The 18,952-nt window shown below is 29.2% G+C and overlaps 1 protein-coding gene across 2 annotated transcripts in view; it reads right to left on the minus strand.

Annotated features, from left to right (window-relative positions):
• Window positions 1-2,895: 2,895 nt before the first annotated feature.
• Window positions 2,896-18,952, minus strand: part of LOC145277023 (uncharacterized) — a 257,832-nt gene continuing 241,775 nt past the window's right edge. For both annotated transcript variants that reach the window (XM_080128626.1, XM_080128627.1), the window contains exon 4: window positions 2,896-9,065. The gene's annotated coding sequence lies outside the window, so the exon portion shown is untranslated. The remainder of the gene's footprint in view (window positions 9,066-18,952) is intronic.

Raw genomic sequence — 18,952 nt, forward strand, 5'->3', positions numbered from 1 at the left:
ATAGATATATATGTATACATATATATACATATGCATATATATACATATGCATATACATATATGCATATATATATGCATATACATATATGCATATATATACACACATATATACATATATACATATATATACATATATATGCATATATATATGCATATATATACATATATATGCATATATATGCATATATATACATATATATACAGACATATATATACATATATATACAGACATATATACATATATATACACATATGTATACATATATATACACATATGTATACATATATATACACATATGTATACATATATATACACATATATATACATATATATGCACATATATATATACATATATATACATATATATACACATATATATACGTATATATACATATATACACATATATATACATATATATACACATATTTACACATACATATATACACATACATATATATACACATATATACACATATATATACATATATATATATATCTATACATATATATACATGTATATATATGTATATTTACACATATATATACATATATACATACATATATATGCATACATATATATACATATATATGCATACACATATATACATATATATACATATATATACATACATATATACATATATATATATATATATACATATATATATATATATATATATATATATACTAAAACTCGTACCAGGAAAACTCCCCCTCCCTTTTTGCTAGGTAGTAAAACTAGTCCCTTATTGAATAAATATCGATTGAAAACACATTTTATGACCGTTATTGAAGAAAAATGTCTTTAAAAGAGAATACACATCTCATAATATTTTTAAAGAAATATCTTTACCTTTTGTTTTTTAAAAAATAAACTTGGTCACGGAGTCAAGATACGAAAACGAAACCATATATTTATTTGGAAAAATAATTTTAACGTTTTTTTATGTTATTACGAAACAAAAATAAAAGAAAGAAAACACGTATTATCAAAGAAATTAATTATTTTATTCATAATTAATTTAGTTTAAACAATTCTTGTGTTATTACGAAACTACAAAAAAGAAAACATGGTACTTATGCATTTTTGGTACCGCGCTGAAATAATAGCGTTATTATCTCGAAAGCCATTCTTAATATGGGATGGTAGGGTATCGTTTAAAAGTCATTAAATGGACATTTTTGCAATATGCATACGGCGGCTATTGTTAGCGGGCGATAACTCCAATTTCTTCTTGGTCAAATAACGCGGCAAACAAACAAGATTTTTTTCCGAACAGAAAAATATTTAAAAACCCAAACATTTATTTCATAAAAACGTATCAATATATAATTATAAAAACATTTATTTAAAAGTAAACGTATTTTTCTTAATGATTCCTCCCTCAAAACGTTTTTTTTTTTCACTTTCTTCGTATATATCTCAGACTTTAATCGCGCGTGTATTTATTTTGATTTTTTCATTTTTTTTCTTATATTTGATTCATACTTTTATTTCTTGCTTGTTTTTATTTTATTTTTATTCAATTTAATAATTTTTTATTATTATTTTATCCACTAAATATTATTTTTTTGTGAAATTATTTTTCGTACATATTCAAATAATGCTTTTGCCCTCCCCCTCCTTTTTTGGCTTCAAATAGTACCTGCAAAAAGTTTTCGTGATTAAATAAACGAAAGAAAACCTTTTGCGCATGCGCTTTGAAGGAGCAATCATTAAATAAAAACACCAGGGCCCACGTTCCCCGTGAAGTACCAAATTTTCGAAATAAAATATTTGTTTTATTATTTAATAATACAAGAAGTGTTTTCTTTTTTTGTTTGTTTCGTAATAACACAGGAAATATTAAAAACTAGAGTATTTTTTTCTTTAGAAATATATGGTTTCGTTTTTCGTGTCTTCCGTTCGGTCTGTTTTTCGTGTCTGGCGTTCGGTTTCGTTACATAATCAACCGTATTCACTTCCGGAAGCTTGATTTTTTTCGACATTACTTAAAAATAGACAAATTTATTTTCTTGGGGGGGGGACTTTTCAAACTATGTCTATCTCAGTATTTTCTTTAATTTTCTATTCTTGAGTGATTATCGAGACTCCTAAGACCTGATTATCTCATGGCGGACATTTTTTGTACAAAAGCAAACACTCTATATTAATTTTTTTTCTGGCTAAATAAACTCTTTAAAATAAGTTGAACAATCAAAAATTTCCAAAGCTTGGTAGAAAACGAACACTTAGAAAAATCAATTTAATTTTTTAAAACAACAGTAAGCAAGTAAAAATATTAAAAAAATATGGGATGTGTATTCTCTTTTAAAGACAATATCTTCTTCAAGAACGGTCATAAAATGTGTTTTCAATCGATATTTATTCAATAAGGGACCAGTTTTCCTACCTAGCAAAAAGGGGAGAGTTTTCCGGGTACGAGTTTTCCGGGTACGAGTTTTCCGGGTAAGGGTTTTCCGGCGACGAGTTTTCCTAAATTCATATATATATATATATATATATATATATATATATATATATATATATATATATATATATATATATATATATATATATATATATATAACTGAAATTATGCCTAATAAACTTGTATTTACTTTTGAAATCCTATTTAAACAAGTTGATTTTACATTTATGAACCTATTTGTTTTAATCGAATAAACCCAGTTAAGTTTACCTGGGCCCATCTCTCTCTACGGTTGAATTCTTCACAGAGGCATGGGATTGCTTGTTTGTCGTGCTTGTTGTTCGCGTTTTTTCTTTTTTTTGTGTGCGTGTTTTTGTTTTTTTTTTACGCGGAACGATCATCACGAACACAATAAATACATAAAGTAGTGCGGATAAAAACATGAAGAAAAATATCAATTAAATAAAAACAAAAAACGATCAAACAAACAAGGTGAATGTATTTAACAGCAGAATAAACCGAATTCTAGGGGATTGGGAGGGGGTAACAGATTTTTTTTTTTTTTTTTTTGACATGACGCGCGGTGAAATGGGTGTTGGGAGGGCTAACAGAATATGATGTCACCGCTGACGTCATATCCACGCGTCCCAGCAGCGAAAACATGGAATTGTGTCGAGGGACAGCACGTGTCCATGACGCGATTCGTAACCAGTCCAGTGGTAGTAAAAATAATAAAAGTAACAGTTTTAATTATAGCATAAGTAATATTAATAATAGTTACAATAGTTGTGTCACTTTCATATATATATATATATATATATATATATATATATATATATATATATATATATATATATATATATATATATTACAGGTATATACATATATATTACATATACATTTATAGCACACATATATATGCATATATTATATATATGTATATATAACAAATATTTTATGTTACACACATATATATATTACACATATATATATATTACATATGTATATTACATATATATATATTACATACATATATTATAAACATATGTATATCTTACATATATATTATATATATTACATAAATTCATATATATTGCATATATATACATATATATTACACTCATATATATATATTACATATATATATTACATATATATATAAGTTTATTACATGTATATATATTACATATATATAAATATATATATAATATATATATAATATATATATATATATATATATATATATATATATGAAAGTACTCAGTTCATATGGTGCAATACAATAAGTTAACAAACCAATAATGTTGTGTGTAAGAAAAAGAGAAAACTGTATTAAACAAGACATTTTCTTTTTTTGTATGTTTCCCCTTTGTCATGTGTTTTCAAATGTCGATCAGAGAATAAATAATTAAATAAAAATGTTTTAAAACGGGATATAAAAGCGTTGTTCATTTGATAATATAGTCTGTTTGTTCGTCAGTTTCGTTTCTGTAAGTTTTGTTGGAGATGAGACGACGAAATTTCATCGGTATATGAACACAGGTTTGTTTGGTTCATTGTGTTTGTTTATTTGAGGTTGTCATGTAAAAATTGAGGCTAGCAATAAAAGAAAACAAATCTAAGATATACATACGCATTATATGTTTTTGATTGAAAACTTTAAAAGTTTCCAGAAAGTCAGGGCATAATATTTGTATAGTCGTACCAATATATACGTATACATTGTTTTTTAATGTTTTAATTAGCGTAATTATACTGCTTTATTTATTTCTATCTTAAACGTTGGTTATTGTTTTTCTTGTATACTATCTCATGCGAACATTGCTATCATTTACGTTTAAACCTTTATCTGTTGGTTTTCTTTTCATATCTTACAGTATTATTGCATAGTGATTGTTCTCGTCTGTCAACATGATTTGCAATGTCCGCAATTTTTCTTGTTGAGATTCCTGCATATTAATTAGCATGTAAATCTATTGTACAGATGTGTTAATTAGATAAATGTGCATAGTTTGCTTGTATTTTATACGTGTTATTTGTTTGGATTTTCATCTATATATGTATCCATCACGCCTATAAGTGTGTTCCTAACATTGTGCTGGACATGTATTGCAAATGCGAACCCAGTCTATAAGACTGTTAATATATGTACATATATTTATATCTTGAAATCATGCCGGTATATGTACAAAACGCATGCGTTTACATATATATGTGTGTGTGCGTGTGTGCGTGTGTGCGTGTGTGTGTGTGTACTCAATTTAGCTTAATTTTATCCGATTTGATATGGGTCATCAACTCAGTAGACACTTTCTGTTTTATTCTCATCAAGTGTAATCATTGTGTATTGTTGCATGTATCGTGTCTTCGTTGTTGTCGGTGTCAAAAATTTTGTTGGTCACAATTGATATTCAGGATTTTCATCAACATTATTATCAATGTCGTTTCTGTTTAACGTGTTTTGGTCTCGCCATATTTTTCGCCGTGTCTTAAAGCACGGTGCTGGAATATTTGTGGTTTCTCTTTTTGAAGAGTTCGCGTCGCTGTTATGTAAGTCATTTGATAATTAAATGCCAGTAAATTAACGGGCATTATTTTTTTTTGTTTCAAAGTTTTATATTTTAAGAATTCTAGTTTTATTTATATCAATATCTCGACTGTCCCTCCTCCTCTTCCTCCACCTCTTATTTCTTTCTTTCTTCTTCTTTGTCTTTTTTTTAAGGTAAACTTTGTTTACAAGCTTATATATTAATGAGAGTGGCAGTAGGTGTATGTATGCATATTCTTATATTGTGTTTATTCGTGAGTGCAAGGGGGAAATTAGTCTCGGAGAGGCGGTCGTATCGTGGTGAACAAGAAACCGAAAACGTTTATTTAGATATACATATATGTGTGTGTGTGTGTGTGTGTGTGTGTGTGTGTGTGTGTCCATAAATATGGAGGGACTGAGCGAGAGAGAAAGTAAAAAAAGAGAGGGATAGAGTGAGAGAAACAGAAACACAGGGAGAGCAGCATAAAATATCTACAAATAAGTACAACGTTAATACGTCAAATTAGAGCAGGATTTAAACTCAATTCATTAGAACATTCTCAAAGTGGTTGCCGAAATCCTCTTCTGTTACGTTGCGGATTAAAGTCTTCGGATTACCCCATCCAATAAGACCACGTCTCAAATAACGATCGTTATTCGACCATCTTCCTTAAATCAAAAGCCGCTCTTTGCTAATTAAAATTATAACCATACAAAGTAAATTTTTTTATATCTATATTATTAAACCCAGCCAGCTCTTTGATGTAATTATATTTCTTTTGCCTAAAGAAACCGATTTGATTCGTTCAAAATAAATATAAGGAAAACAATCTTTATTGGCGTATATTTCCTTTTTTTGTGTGTGTGGTTCCATTACTAAGCCTTTGTATGGCATAAAATTGTCATGTACATGATAAGGTAAGCTATGAGACAGTCTCGCTTCCTGATAAAACTTGAACTCTAAATAACGCAATGAAAACAATGACGATTATAGCGGCAATATTGAGGATATTTCAGTTATTTAATTAAAACGAGGACATGCAAGACATACAAACAGACGGAGATTCCTAGAAGTCAAAAGTAGCTTTTTATCCATTGGAGTTCAAAAAATACGTAACTGTTAATAAAATGATAGTCATTGACCATTGATCATTGTCCGAAGTGTGACTGCACATTTATAGAGCGTTTTCATGTGAACATATATATGTGTGTGTGTGTGTGTGTGTGTGTATATTTATATATATATGTCTACATATTTATATATATATATGTCTATGTGTGTACATAAATATATGACTTGTGTAACAGTGTATTTCAGTATATATGTATATATCTAGTAATAATTATTGATGCTTACCTAGACCTATACTGTTTTATACTCCATGGCCTGATCCTTGTCCAAAGCTTTGACGCTTATAAGGTCATATTATCAAAACCTTGACATGTTGACATGGGGTTCAAAAATCAGATATAATTATATTCCCTTTATATTAATATATACAACTTTTTATCACGTAAATTTGTTCATCTTCCTCCACCTCTTATTTCGTTTGTTCTTCTATCTAAATCTATTAAAACTCACACACACACACACACACACACACACACACACACACACACACATATATATATATATATATATATATATATATATATATATATATATGGGGGGAGTGTCTATGTTTGTGTGTGTGTGTGTGTGGGCATGTAAAGTTAATGATGGCAAACATTGTTCCTTCGATGTAGGTTTAAATAAAACACACAAGAAATATATCTATTAATATATTTTAGCTAAATACATTTGTTTCTGAACAAGTTATCGAATATAAAGGTCCAAGGAACATTTGAATTGTCCAATGGTTGAAAATCGAGCCCATTCAACCAGACATTTTCTTATTTTCAACACGACAGACATACGATAAATGCTGTTTAGAAAATGATTTGAATGCACTTTGAAAATAAATAATATAATTTATGGTATCATCGCGTACGTTGAAAGTGACCTGAAATTTGGTCGAAAGCGCTAGATTTTCAACTTTTAAACTATTCTTATATTCGTTGGACCTAACAAAAAGAATTAGAAAAACATTGACAAAGTATTATTTAGATGTTATAGAAATATATTCTTTTCATAAAACAGTTTGGATACCAATACATACATTCACACACACACACACACACACACACACACACACACACACACACACACATATATATATATATATATATATATATATATATATATATATATATATTTGTTTGAAGGGATGTTTGTGTAAGTAAGTATGTAAAAAATGCGTACACCACTATGATTATGAATGCGGTAATTATGTTGATTGTGCTGTTTTGATATTTTGTGCGTAATTTACCTTTAAATCTTCGACTGTACATTTCGGATCCGGCTGATTCAGTATAGCGTTTTTATGTATAAGCGTCTATGCATGTCTGTAAATGTGCGTAAACTGTTAACGGCGTTATTCACGTTCAATTGTCTTCGAGTGTCTAGTGCATAACTATTAATAATATTGACATGCAGTGTTTATTTCCACATTAATGTGTGTGTATGTGCGTGTGTATGTGCGTGTGTATTTTTGCTTAGGTTTTAGTAAGTATATTATGATCAACCTACTTAGTGTACATCTAAATTATGTCACCGGAAGTCGCTTGAACCTGACGGATGATTACCGATCATTGCATCAGAATTTACGAACGCCGTATAATTGAATGGATATAATCCGAAAACACCGCCGAGTACTTATGAAACAGGATTTCAGAATTGGGCATTTTCTTAGCAACCGAATATTAAAAAAGAACATTAAGAAACAGAAATAAATAGTCACAAACAAATAAGAGCAACAAGTAGTCGAAACCATAGTGGCAGATTTTTCCATTAATATATGCGTGTGTGTATTTGTATGTAATTAAATATAAATGTATATGCATAAACACTGTTGAGAGGAACGGACATCATGACGTTTCTATTTTTTTTGTTTGTTTTTTTTTGGGGGGGGTACGTTAATTTTCCCAAGGATCCAACATTTTTTCATTGAATATATAATAAACGAAGTATTCAATGTTTTAGATGTTCCAATTTCTGTATATCACTTAAACTGAAAAAAAAGTATATAAGATTCCTGGAAAAGTTGATGGAAGCAAGGACTCGTTATGAACATTCGTTTCTAATAACACCGTTTGATATAATTAATATCCGGCATATAAATAACTTTATTAAACATGTCAAAAGCACAAGATATACACTCAAATAATATTGACATTGTTTAAATTCCTGTGTCTTACACGTGTTTCATTGAATAGCATAAGCCAAACAAATTATCAGAGACTTTACATTAGTTCACTAAAGAATAAAATGTAGGTTTTTTCTTTAGTTCAAACAGGTTTATGCCATTCAATGAAACACGTGTAAGACGCAGTAAATTAAACAATATAAATGTGAATAAAGTATATATTCCTGTGATTTTCAATATTTACTAAAGCCACACATACTCTTAAAATATAAATACATTTTCATTGAGCTTAATAAACCGCTGCAGTTTTAAGATAGCCTTATTGAATATATACATTAGAAACGTATATTTGTTTTAAAGAAACGCATATATATATATATATATATATATATATATATATATATATATATATATATATATATATATATATATATATATCCAGGCTGAGTCTGAAGCAATCGGCCAGTCCAAACATTTGTAATTTAAACAATAAAATTTATTAACATCAATAATTTATATTGTTTTAACAAAAAATGTTTTGAATGCCATGTTTCTTCTAATTAAACCTGGTATATATATATATATATATATATATATATATATATATATATATATATATATATATATATATATATAGGTATGGTGTAAGTAGAACTAATATTTCTTCTCTTTTTTAAGATTTTTAAATTTTCGTTTAATATTGCTTTTCCCTCTCGTTCATTCTCACTCCATATTCATTGTTCCTTTATTTAAGTTCCATTGTTTAGTCAGTGTTCATGTCTTTTCCCTTCATCTCCTTTCGTCGCTAAACTTCTTGACACCGCTCGAACCAGCTCTCCTGATAGGCACGCACGGTGGCCAACAGACGTATTTGGCTCTGCGGAAGAAAGGAAAAAACAACAGCAAATAATAATAAAAACGAAAGAAAAAATCAAATCAAAAGGTAACCAAGCAATCGAGATCTGGTGTTCTAGGGAGAAATAAATAGCAAAATTAGATGAGTTATAAAGCACCATTCTTTTTGAACATCTCTTTCTGTACACATCCTTAGTCACCTTTAAACACGACTCTTCTTTTTCTTTCTTGATTTCTATCATTCTAAGGTATATTATTTTTCGTTTAATTTACACTCCTTGAAAGTTTATGAACATAACGAAGTTAGAAAGGTGTTTAGCTTTCGGTCTTAAACAATAGAAGGCTGACTTTTTAAAACTCGATAAATAGTAAACATTTATAGAATTCTACTGCTAAGGCATGCATTAGCTTAACCTATAATGATACTCTATAGAATATCTATACAATAGATACCTATTAGCCATAGTTTTGTGCCCAGACTATAAGTGATCTATATTAACTAGCTAACTACATTTTTTTCACTCAGATGGGAAACGTACTGGTGATTATCTTTACATGAAAACTAACACTTAACCGCATTTTGAAACACCAATTTTCCAATTAGTCTAAATACCATATTTGATCTTTTATTCCTGGTAAAAATTAATTTCAAATCTACAACCCATACTCATACATAACTCCTTTCAAACGTAACATCTTCCAATCTAAACCTTATTCTGAGAAGTGTAACTTAAAAACAGATACTAATTCTTTGATACAAACTCTGTTAATCCTAACTGTTCATGCGGGGGCAGAAAAATACCTGGCCTTGAAACCAGGCGCGGGTAAAACCCTCTCGGTGCTGATGGACCCGTAGATCTAATCAGATCATCCATCTAGGAGAAGGAAAACTTCGATTTGTAAACCTGTGCCACTGACCTCCTGCGTCTTGGCACCAAACGGGGGAGGGAGGCCTCCTCAGTCCTGGACGAAAACCTCCTTAGAGTTTAATACATTCCTATTAATATTGACAAAACTATTACATATATTGAAAAATCTAAGGCAATAGAGATGAAATTACAAATCCATCATACGAAATATAAATTCATCATATGTGGCGTTAAAAATGACGCATAAAAAATAGTAAATAGCAAATAGTAGATTAAATAGCATATAGCCAAATCCCAACCACATATACCGGCTGTGTCAAAAGTAACACTGTTTTAATATTTTAATTTCTAATTCGAAAAATGAATATTACTATGTATAATCACTTTAAAAGGGCGTAACACAGTACTTCAAAATGTTGAAAACCTATTTAAACAAATTCTAAATTGATTTTACTTTTATAAACCTGTTTGTTTTAATCGAATTAACTAATTTGAGTTTGAGCGTGTCCATTTCTCTCTAGGGTTTAATGTATTGTTGTACTTGTTGTTCGTAGTTATTTTTCTTTTATCAAGATAATACGCGAAACGATCATCAAGAGACCCATTAATACATGAAGTAGATAAAAACATGAAGAAAATGTATCGATTAATTATAAACAAAAAACGAGCAAGCAAACACTATGAATGCAATTAACAGGTGAATAAACTGAATTCCAGGAATTGGAGAGGGCAACAGATTTTTTTTTTTTTTTTGACATGATGCACGATGAAATTGGTGTTGGAAGGGTTAACAAAATATGATGTCACCACTAACGTTATATCCACACATCCAAGTAGCGAAAACATAGAAATGTCTAGGATCGAAACCCAAACGACAGTCAAGACTTCTCATAAATATTATATTAGTAGCAGGCCGCTCGGCATTGCCCGGTCGTATAATACGCTTGAGCCCGATTTTTTTACACGGATCATCGCTTAATCTGTTAATAGCAGTTGGTATATCACTTCCTAATCTGCTCAACCCAAGATAGGGAGCATTATAGTCATGCACAAACAGTACTGTTTCGCTGTATCACAGCTCGTCAGTGGTTACACTAGGAAGGAAACATTGAGGGGATTTTAAAATACCTGAAAGGGGTGCGTTGCAGTCAGATCAGGTTTCAGTGTTGTGGAAATTATACAAAAGATAAATATTTGGAGGTTTCCCATGGTAAGCTAGAGATATTTCTGGCCCTAGATATATTCCTTTATAGTTAAACTAGCTTCTTTTCTCCTCTTGTTATGAGAAGCATTAGTATATATTTTGTTTCTTAATATTTTTTTAATATACACAAGCTTCACTTTATGTGTTGAGTTCTTTTATTTTAATCTGGATAGGGTTTCATTTAAAGAGCCTTTTATTATTTCTTTAATCACCTAATTTTATATATATATAAGTTTAGTGGTTATATTTAAATTCTGAAAAAACAAGATATAGACACATATATTCGAATTAAGAATTTATTGTTTGACAAAAGGAATATATGGAAGGGATTATGTTGATTCCCTTAATCCATGGATTTTCAATAATGGCTCATATCATCATAGGAAATGAAATGCGGTTATGATATGCTGATGATATGCGCCATTATTGAAAATCCATGGATTAAGGAAATCAACATAACCCCTTCTATATATTCTTTTTGTCAAACAATAAATTCTTAATTCGAATATATGTGTCTATATGTTGTTTTCGTTTCAGAATTTAAATATAGCCACTAAATTTATATATTGTTCTATTCTTAAATATTGAGCTTCTCCTTTTTCTCCTTTTTTCAGGATCGCCCTGAAAGTATTACTTCAATAATATCTATCAGGATTTTTCATCTGATTTCTAATCCGTGTCTTACCTCGATTATATATATATATATATATATATATATATATATATATATATATATATATATATATATATATTAGTGATGGGACGATTTCAAAGTTTTTCCCAATTCCGATCCAATTACCGATTCTGTTCTTAATTTCTGATTCCGATTCGATTCCTGATTCCGATTCTTTTAATATTTATAAATATTTAATTAGAGATTTTTTTGTTTGTTTTTTATTTGTAAATTTTCAAATTATTACATAAACCCTCAGGTAAGTTCCGGTATATTTTTTTCTCAAATGTTTTCCTTGTAATTGATTGAAAATTACGAGACACAAAGATTTATCTTTCTTTTAAAGCAAAGCTGGTTTATGAGGTTTGTTCTTAATGTTATTTGAATTTTATCATAATTGAAAATAGTCGACAGTTTGTATGCACACTTAGAGGACAGCGTAAAAAGAGAATAGTTTACGACATCCTTCTTTCCTTCATTAAAATAATTTTCTAAAAAAAACATTTTTAACATGGGAATTTCGTAGAGGGGAGGGGGGCTTATCTGTGACTTCCCTCTGTCAAAAAGCGTTCATATTCCTTATCCTACTTATTAAATTTAATCGGTTATTAGAATCATTTGTTTTACGGTAAAAAGAAAAACATAATACAGAACTACTACTACTACTACTACTACTACTAACAATAACAACAACAACAACCATAATAATAATAATAATAATAATAATAATAATAATAATAATAATAATAATAATAATAAATGTGTAGATTAAGATATTTAGTTACCATTAGCTCACCCCAAAAAAATAAGATACTACTTTTTAAAGCGATTACGGTGAAATTATTTTTAGGTGATTACTTTGGAAACTTCCAACAAACTATCGCGACTTGTTTTCTTTTTTCACCAGTTCGCAATTAAAACTTTTTGTTGCGAAAGAAATAAAGTTCTCATTAGAACTCTGCAACCTATGATATTCCACCCGAAAATAAAAATGTGATTCTTTATTTTTCAAGCGATTAGGTGTAAACGGCTTGAAAAAAAAAAAACAAAAAAAACTAAACAATATAAAGTCGGTTTTGCATATAAAGTTAATGGAAATTGGTCGTTCTTTCAGATCAGAAAACGTTTTAATGATATCGTCAAGTTTGTTTGTTTTAAAATTTTAGTAATGCTAATGTCCCTTATCAACATTTCGTAAAAATATGTCATCGTGAATAGTCATACAAAATACGCGTTTTTGCGTAGTACTAAGAGATTAATATACTAAAGTATTCTTTGTCTTGCTTAGAATAATAAAAAATCTTTGATATGAAACGCACCCACTTCATTTCAATAAGGTTTTTTTGAAATTCATTGAATCACAATTTAATTTATTTGCTCTATCTTGCAATATTGAGCAATTCTTATTTAGATGGGATAACTTATATAATATTACCGCCAGTAATATTTTGTAAACCTTATAATCACAGGTTTCCATACCAACTGATTGTTAAAAAACTATTCTGAAGTATATATATATATATATATATATATATATATATATATATATATATATATATATACTAGCTGTACCCTGCCACGTGTTGCTATGGCTCAATTTGGTGTAATGGAAAACCCTAATAAAAAGAGAAAATGCATGATTCTTATATTCTTAGTATAGCAATCCACTCCAAAAAATAAAAAAGAAGGCGAAAATTTTAAAAAAAGTGGTACTCTTGCAGAATTTGATCTGGATCCTCGGGGGTTTCCGTCAATCATGGTTTGGGCTTGACTAACAATCAGTGGATGAAGCCGAACGTAGCAAAAATGTTGAAACGCTAAATGTTTTTTTTTTTTCTGCATACAAAAATATGAGTTAGTAATTATTATTTGGGTGATGGGGGATGGGGGGTTTACTATACACAGATTCGAAAAAGTTGCCCAAAACAAATAAATGAAAGCAAAGGTAAGGTAAGTTACGTTTCTACCTAACTGGATAATTGTTTAGTGTTTTTATGTAATGTAAAATGTTTAATCGGCTTGAAAAACAGAAATGGTCGCGGACTCTGTTGAATACGTTAATTTGGGAAAGTAAGTTGAAAACTAAAAACTATACAAAACAGTGTCAGAAACCCACCGAATATATGTTACCATCACATAGGCTGGCATAATCGGTGGGTTTCTGATAGTATTTTGCATAGATTTTTAGTTTTAACTCATTTTCTCAAACTTAATGTAATAAACAGTGTCCGCCGCCATTTTTAGCTTTCAAATACACCGATAAACACTGTTTTTCGAGCCGACTAAACGTTACATTAAATGAAAAGGGTTTGTATTACTAAACACAGGTACAAAGAAGTTATCAAAAAATAAATATATAACAAATAAATGCAAGAAAAGTAAATGTTCTACCTTACTGGATAAGATTGTAGTGTTTTTATGTAATGTATAATGTTTAATCGGTTCAAAAACATTCAATGTTTATCGGTATATTTGAAAAATACAAATGGCCGTAGACTCTCGAACACGTTAAGTTTGGGAAATTTTGGGAAAATAAGTTTAAACTAAAAACTATACAAAATACTGTTAAGAACTCACTCAATATATGTTACCGTGATGTAGGCTGGCATATAATCGGTGGGTTTAAACTTTTGCTCGATACAGGTGACGATTTTTAGGAGTCCTTTTTAGTGATTACTTGGTTTGAGGATATTTGTACAACTAAACGGCAAATCTCCTCCAAAAAATCCGGTATTATTTTACTTTAAGGCCCGTTTCACGTTCGTATATAACGAAATATTTTATTTTAGATTTCGGTGTGCTAAAAATGAATGTGCGAACCATTTCCGTCGCAAAAAGTTTTCATGATATGAAGAAATTACTTTTTCGAAAGTGGGGGATCACTTTTCAATGTAAATTTAACTTAGAATGAGCACCCACTTTCTGTCCACCTGAGAGCGGGGTATTTTTCTGTGTGTTTCTTGGCTAAGAAGTTTTTTGTTTGATTCCTTTTGCATGGTAATGACCCCTGAATTTTGGGACTATTTTTCATTTCACAGCCGTAGCCTTCGTTTACGCTATGCGCGAGCATAAACGAAAGCTGTTTAGCCAATAAACATGGGAAAAAACCCTCTCTCAGGTGGTTAGAAAGTGGGTGCTCATATAGAAAAGTGATCGCCCACTTTTCGAAAAAGTAATTTCTTCATATCATAAAACTATTTTTTTGCGACGGAAACGGTTTGCAGATTCGTTTTTAGCACACCGAAATCTACAAAAAAGAATTGTTATCTACGAACGTGAGACGCGCGGCCCTTAATGGAAGATTTTATCAAAAATTCCGAGGGAAAATAGTTTTCAATAAAAACAGCAAATGAATTCGAAAGAAAAAAATGGATGCTATTTTTTTCTGGGTGTTTCTTGGTTAAAAAGTTTTTTGTTTGATTTCTTTTGCATGGTAATAACCTCTGAACTATGGGACTATTTTCCATATCACATACGTAGTCTTTGTTTACACTACGCACGAGCATAAACGAAGGCTGTTAAATATGCACTCGCGTACCAAACTGTCTTGTCAAAAAACCTTTAAGCGCATAAACACGAAAATAAATGCCCCTCTCTCAGGTGGTCAGGAAAGTAATTTCTTCATATCAGGAAAACAATTTGTGGTATTGCTTGGGCGTTCAGTTCCATGGCGACCCGCAGAATTATTTAATGGTCGTTCCCTTAGTCCCCCCTCAGTCAAGACTAATGCATGCGCACGTAACATTTTTTTTTTACTTACGTTGCCTTTCGCACTTTCCAAACATTATTTACATTGGCTTAACTCTTTTCATAAATAATAAAAAAAAACAGTAACTAAACCATTTATTGATAATTTGTCACGTGTACAAACATTTATTTATTTATTTACGTTGGCTTAACTCTTTTCATGAATAAAAATAGTTTTACTCTTTAAGAATAATAAAAGGAAAAAGTTACTAAACATTTATTAATAATTTCTCACGTACTTAAGTTGGCTTTACTCTTTTCATGAATTATAATAAAAAGTAACTAAACCGTTTATTGATAATTTCTCACTTACAAACATTTTTAATTTACATGAGCGGATAAGTCTGCTGGTCGCCATGGACTCAACCGCCCACCCCAAAAAGTATTTTGTTATATACGAACGTGATACGAGCCTTAATGGAAAATTCTACCAAAATTCCGGGATGCTATTTTTTTTTCAATAACATAAGAAATTAAGAATTAGACAAATTTATTTTAGGTAGGCTTCGCCAGGAAAGCTTTAGGCCAAAAAAAATGGATTCTTGGAAATCGAGTGTCGTTAGATGCCGCGTACCAAACTGGCTTGTCAAAAAACCTTTTAGCCAATAAACACGAAAATAAATGCCCCTTTCTCAGGTGGCCAGAAAGTGGGTGCTCATTTTAAGTTAAATTTACATGGAAAAATGATCACACACTTTCGAAAAAGCAATTTCTTCTACCATGAAAACTATTTTTGGTACTCCTTGGTCGTTGTGTTTTACAAACATTATTTACGTTGGCTTAACTCTTTTCATAAATAATAAAAAAATAACTAAACCATTTATTGATAATATGTCACGTGTACAAACATTTATTTATTCATTTACGTTGGCTTAACCCTTTTCATGAATAAAAAAGTTTTACCCTCTAATAATAATAAAAGGAAAAAGTTACTAAGCATTTATTAATGTCACACATACTTACGTTGGCTACTATTAAGTAGATAGTAAAATGTTGTAATTCGAAAGTCGCGTGATGCAAGTGAAAGGCTCATTTCTACCGAAAATGAAATGGCGGACAGTCTCGCAGTTACGAAAAATATTTTTATTTTATTTAATATTTTTATAATTCGCAATGTTAACTTATTTTAATAATATGAAAACATTCCTTGACTTTACAGATAGATTTTCTGAAAATTTCAATAAATTGGTAATGTAGAAATATGGTTTTATCGATTTTGACTAACCATGAATTACATTTATAAAGTTTTAAAAAGGATATATATATATATATATATATATATATATATATATATATATATATATATATATTTGAATAATAGTATTATTAATGAAAAAGTAGGATTAAAGTTAGAAGATAAAAACAAAAATCTTCCATGTATGTATTGGATACCTAAAATGCATAAAAATCCAGTTGGGGCTAGATTTATTGTAGGTTCAAAGACGTGCATCACTAAACCTCTAAGTAAAGCTATATCTAAAATATTTAAATTAATTATAAATCAAATAAATAATTTTCACTTGAAAAGTAAATTCTATAGTAATATAAATCTATTTTGGGTAGTAAATAATTCCAAACCAGTGAAAGAAAAATTAGATAAACTAAATTCCAAAATAAAAGCAAAATCTATAGCTACTTATGATTTTAGTACGCTATATACTAAAATTCCGCACGAAAAACTTATAAAAGAATTAAATGATACTGTAGATTTGGCTTTTCAAGGTGGAAAAGGTAAATATATAGACTTTTCAAACTCTAAAGCTTTCTGGTGTAAAAATAAAAATAGCAAAACTAGTATTTCTAAAGGTATTTTAAAAATGCTTGTAAGTCATCCTATTAAAGAATGCTATTTTCAAATAGGAAATAAAATATTACTCCAAACGATAGGTATCCCAATGGGATTGGATCCGGCACCATTTTGGGCAAATTTGTATTTACATAGACTCGAGTATATATATATATGTCATCATTATTAAAAACAGATATATCTAAAACATATAACTTTCATGGGTGTAGGAGATTTATAGATGACCTTATATGCATAAACGATAATGATGAATTCGAAAAAAATAAACATCTTATATATCCAAACGAACTAAAATTGAATTGTGAACATAGAGGACAACAGGCTACATTTCTGGATTTAGATATAAAAATTGAGGATGGGATTTTTCTTTATAAAATATTTGATAAAAGAAACTCATTCCCCTTTAAAATAGTACTATGCCCCATAAGGATAGCACCTGCCCTGTTTTTGTGTTTTATGGAACCATTATGTCAGAGTTTTTGAGAATAGCTCGTGTTACTCTCAAATTAACAGATTTTATACCACCAGTTTCTAGCTTAGTAATAAGGATGATAAAACAAGGTGGAGATAAAAATAAAATATTTAAAACAGTTAAATAAAGCATTTGCTCGTTATCCTGATGCTTTTGAATCGTTTAAGATAAACCAGACTATATTAATAAAGGAAATCCAAAACTATATTAGCAATGTATAAATGTATTTATAATTACATATAATAAATTTATATATATTAATAAAAAAAAATGTATATATGTAAAAATAAAATATTTTTAACCTTTATATATCTAATTTTAAATAAATAAGAATGTAAATATAAAAACTACTAACTATAGTGGGGGTGATAAGTAGTTAAATGGATTAATCCAAATCTTATAAATACAAGACTGATAAATTAAAAAAATGTATCCATTTTAAATGTGGAAATTGATGAATCGCACAGGTAAGAAATTCATTTTTATACTATGAAAAGGTTAGTAATTGCAATTAAGAATAGGAAATTGGATCAAAATTTTTGTAACTTGTCTTCTTCCTAAGATTAAGGGTGGTGGTGTTTGATCAACACTGCTGGGGAGCCATGATGTAATACACTGTTTTGTTTTTAAATCCCCGAAACAGTGTTTCATGGTAAACAACTGATGATCCCTTGAAAAATAAAAAAAAATTGTATTATAGTAATGGTATTGAGAGAGTTGATGCAGTGATTGCAGGTGATTTAATGACTTACTGACTAGATTTTTTTTTTTAACGAATGATAAAAAAATAATTTTTTGTATAGTTTCAAATGTTAAAAACTTCAAAGACTATATATATATATATATATATATATATATATATATATATATATATATATATATATATATATATATATATTAAAGTTTTAAAAAGAATAAGTGGAGTCAGTTTTATAATTTTTTCTTTTCTTTTTTTTTGTTTCTCCCCCACCTCTCGCCTCCATTTTCAATCATGTGTAAATTGCTCTATTTTAATCGCTACCGACGTAATCTCTTGAAAAGTGTTGGACGAATGTAACCTCGAGGTTCTTTCTTTTTTTAATAGTCTTATTACTGTTTTTCTCCTGTCTAGTTTTTTTTCTTTCTTTTGATTATAAT

Source organism: Euprymna scolopes, chromosome 5 (assembly GCF_053919585.1).
Source record: "Euprymna scolopes isolate OS-2025 chromosome 5, ASM5391958v1, whole genome shotgun sequence".
Lineage (NCBI taxonomy): Eukaryota > Metazoa > Mollusca > Cephalopoda > Sepiida > Sepiolidae > Euprymna > Euprymna scolopes.